This window comes from Dreissena polymorpha, chromosome 15, assembly GCF_020536995.1.
Source record: "Dreissena polymorpha isolate Duluth1 chromosome 15, UMN_Dpol_1.0, whole genome shotgun sequence".
NCBI classification, from domain to species: Eukaryota; Metazoa; Mollusca; class Bivalvia; order Myida; family Dreissenidae; genus Dreissena; species Dreissena polymorpha.
The window spans coordinates 31,134,166-31,139,051 of record NC_068369.1 but is presented as its reverse complement, the minus strand read 5'-3'; positions in this window follow the sequence as shown (position 1 = coordinate 31,139,051).

Sequence of the window (4,886 nt, the reverse complement as noted above, 5' to 3'; positions counted from 1 at the left end):
AGGGTGAGGAAACGCGATACGAAGCTAAATAAACCCTCTAAGGTATGGTTCAAACGATGGATGAAAATAATATTTTTGAGCATTTTTAATTTCAAAAGTTCGAAAAATCAATAGCCCAATCGGGCTAGTACCCATTGAAATTCAGTAGCCCGAAACAAGATCAACTAGCTCCGGGCTAGTGCGAATTTCGAACATTGTAGAGTTATCAATAATATGCATATTCTACATGGAAAAAGTGTCATAATTCTTATAAAATGCAAGTGATACAGTTGTCTGCTCTTGTATTTAGGTTGGGGTCATGTTGGTTAAGAAATATGCAAAATATGGAAGCAATATGTCAAGGGACATAGGAATATTTGGGGTGGTACGCAAACTATAACATTTGCACGCTAACGCCAATGCCGGGGTGAGTAGGATAGCTCCACTTTATATATTTCATATATAATAGTCGAGCTAAAAAGTAAATATACTATATTATTAACAACAAGCTTACCTCAATCACAACTTTAATGCAATGCTTATAACAATAAAGTTACAATGATATTTCATTGATTAAAACTAACTTATTACTATTGGTTGCCTGCACTGGCAACCATCTTTAGTATTTTGGTTGCCCAGATAAAGAATAACGAGCCCAGAAATATGTACATGTGTATATTATACTTTCTTTTAATAAATAATAGATAATTAAATAAATTTGCTGACATTGCAATACTCAATGTTTGATGTTTTATTATGAGCCTGAATTTAATTATTTCCTATTCCTAAATAATGAATGTTATTTAACTAGTATTGATCCATGGTGGTCAATTGTTATTCAATTTTTATTGCACTGAATTGTTTAAGCTTTAAAAAAAAAACAAGTTGCCCGGCCGGACTATCAACTTTGGAAATTGAGTTGCCCAGGCCAAAACTACTTGTCCTGGGCTCACGGGAAACCACTAATTTTCATCCCTGTATACCCTTTCATTTTCTGTTCTTCCATCCTATTCTCAAAATGAATTTTAAACCACAATACTTTATAATAACATTTGTATTGAATGCTAACCATATTATGACCCAAAAAACAATTTTACAAACCCGTAATCCAGTTGCAGCGAGTTTTTTTTATTTAGTTTACAATTATCAGTGTTCTCTGTAAGACCGGCAGCGGGCCATTTCGCCGGTTACATTTACTCTAGACGCCAACTACTTTCCCCAAGTATATCAAGTAAAATGTCACAAATGCTTTAGTTTTACTGCATTGTTGCTGGCCATATAACTGGCTACTCAATTTTTTTTGGAAAACACTGAATTATGCATGACAAACACACAAAACTTAAAATCTTAGATTTGTTTTTAAAATAAATTGACACTTACAGCTTGTCGCCATTAAAATCCCAAGATTCAAATAATGTTCCACTAGATACGTCAACAATTGCTTAATCAAATGAATGAAAAATAAAAGTAAAGAAAGCCGGATTTTACATAAATTCCAGGTTGATAAACACAACAAGGTAAAGGTACCTTGTAGTCGGTGAGATATAATAATAATACAGTTAGTAAGGCTCGTACCCTGGGTACGGTAAATATACTAAAATGTACCCGGGAATTTTAACACTTAATCGGTTGTTGTCGGCTATTTTGTACAAATATTAATATATGGTCACATTTATGTCAATTTTCTGTTCAATGGCATTTATATTATCAAAACTCATTGTTAAATCATTAATGTGATTTAATTTTAAATCTTAAATTGTTAAAAGTCGCATCATTGTATGACGTCGTCAAGTATAATATTTTCCGCGACGTTGCACATTAACTTTTTACCGCCATAGATTTTTTTAAAGAAACATTATTTGGTTTGCGAGGTCAGGGGTCAGATCAAAATTCCAAATAGTGCAGGGTCGCACATAATGCTCATAGCTACCATGTGTTTAAGTTTCATGGTTCTAGTGCTTATGGTGTAAGAGATAGTGGCTAGGACAGACGGACAGACTGATGGTGGAGATAACCACAATGAACCTGTTAACAGCCAACTAACGCTGCCAACAAAGCACAAGCTTTACGTGTCAGGATGTGGCACTATCTATACAAACTGCATAAGAAATAACAAGACGCTTAGGGTTTGAGGGACACCAAACCTGATTATGAGTCTTCCACACCTTAAGCATCTTAACCCTTTGCATGCTGGGAAATTTGTCGTCTGCTAAAATGTCGTCTGCTGAATTTCTAAAATTAGCATTTTCTTCGATTTTTATCAAAGAATACTATCAGAATAGCAAACAGTTTGGATCCTGATGAGACGCCACGTTGTGTGGCGTCTCATCTGGATCCAAACTGTTTTCAAAGGCCTTTAAAATTCGGTTCCCGCACTGAAAGGGTTAAATATACTTATTTGCTTGTGTACATGTACCTGATAATAAATTATTATTATTACCTGTTTTGGCATCAACAAGCTTTATCAATTGGCCCTCAAATTTTGCACATAAACGCTACACGATCAACCAATATGCCTTTTCATTTCAAGTTGGAAAGCAATTTAGCCCTTATTCGGCCATAATAGGGTGGAGGATCAATTTAAAATACAACTATTCCAGATACAAAAATATTAATTCATTTATTTAATGCACTTATTTTCTTCTCTTTTGCTACGAAATGACCAGTCATATTTTGCACTAGCAGATGATATTTCTTTTTTTACATATGAAAGGTAAAAAGAAATTCAAGCAGCATTTTATAATATAAATTTAAAAATGCACTAAATCATGCACTTAAAAACAATATTATTGTGATTCTGTTATTTATAATCATATTAATAATGCCTCATTTTTCTCCATTTTATGGTTTACTATCTATTTTTCCCAATTTTATGGTTTATCTTGCTTATTTTCTGAATTCAAAAGGCACTGGCTTAAAAAAGCTGTCTATGCATGTAACTGTATATTGAAATCTCATTATGAGTGATTATAAATGCATGATAAAATTCTAACATGTTATGTTATAGATAAATCTATATTGTTGGTAATTTTTCCTAAACATTATTAGCCACCGTTGTGTTCAAACATATTTTTTGTTTTATTAATGACGTTGTTTCACAGATTACTGTAACAGAGCTACAGATTAGGTGCGCATTTGTGTAAATACCCAATGTAAAATTGCCGATTACGCATAGAAAAATAAAACCATGCGTTCCGAAACCCAATTGAAATTGTCGATTAGGCATATCATATTTTTCCTTTGCATATTGAGTAAATCTGTCCCGGAAATACCCTCGTCCGAAATACCCGGATTCTTTCCGCTTTGTCCAAGCGCTTTCAGTATACGTGTTATTGTTGTGAAAATGTAGATGTTAATGTTATACTTGTTATGTACAAACTGACTTAAAATAAAATTTGTATTTGTATATTTGTATACCATGTGCTCAAGTGTTTTCAAATTCAGAATGACATTTCCCGGTATTTTAGAATATTCTGGCTTGTGTTGTTAACAAATTGTAGTGTAAATACAAACTCAAAGTAAATATTTAAAACTACCCGATTCACACTGAAATCAGTTTTATAATCCACCAGACGTATGTTGTTAATCACAAATAATAGATTTCAGAAAACAAAGGCAATGTTTACAATATTAGCAAAAGATGTCAAGGATGATCCGACAGTATCCAAATGAAAACTAGTCTTGGACAAAGCGACAATGGCTTCAAAATTGTGAATTTCAGACTGATGAGAGTTATTTTCATCTATTGTTAGATGCATTTGAAACATTTAAACCTTAAAAACATTCCTCGATGCAGTAATTTATATTCATTCACCAATATATGTAGAAATGTATCCAAGAAAATGAGTATTCTTTGATTTATAGCGTGACATAAATATGTAACGACTCTGGTTGACTTTCGATACAGAGTTGGCTTCAGAGTAACAGGTATGTCAATACCATATAAATTGTACGGCTGAAGTTTCTTTAGCTAATATTTTTCTAATGTTGACAGACCATTGACATTGCTGGGGTTTGTTGATTAAAGACTTATTATCATCACGGGCAGAAAAACATTATTGACATTAAACAGCGCGTCATTAATTAGACATCAGCTGCACAACTGTATGGTAAAAGGTAAATATGTATCTTAATAATTATGTTGACAACTAGCTTACGTAGCAACGTCCGAAAATATGAAATATCCGACATGTATTTCAATATTTAAAATTCAAGATATAATGACGACTGAACTGTTTACTTTAAGTAAAAAACGGTAAAACTATGTTGAAAATGAAACACAACAAACTAAATACTTATCTGTTACGGCTAAACGACTAATTATCCCAATATAACACTGTCATTGAATCGCACATTTCAATTATAATTATTCCCCTTGAAAGTTAATGCATATTGATATAACGAATTCATCAAACGTTATCAAACATTAGTAATTTGAATTGCATCGGATTCGCACAATATTATGTGGATGTAAATCCGATCCGGTTGTTGTTTATGTGTCAAGCTCATTTTGTCAGTGACTGAGTGAGATATAATAAATTTCTTCCGTAGTAAAATCTACTGTAAAGTACACAATGATACTTACGTAATTCTGTCGTATCCGTCTGAATAAACATCCGCTGCACAAAATATAGACATTTGTATTAATGATAATTAAACACAATCATATTTTCTGTGCTTATTGAACTAATAAACTGAGTTTTCTTTGTCGCGTTACAAGATGGCGGATGTCTAACGCTGTTTGTGAAGTGACGTCACAATGTTTATCTGCGCACGTGCCGTTTCCCATAAAAAATATTTAAACACAAAATACTCGAAAAGTTGTTTTTTTCCCAGGTATGACGCCAACCGCCCAAGTAGATCGCATTCTTGGTTCATATACATGTCAAATTTCAGCAAAGTGTTCG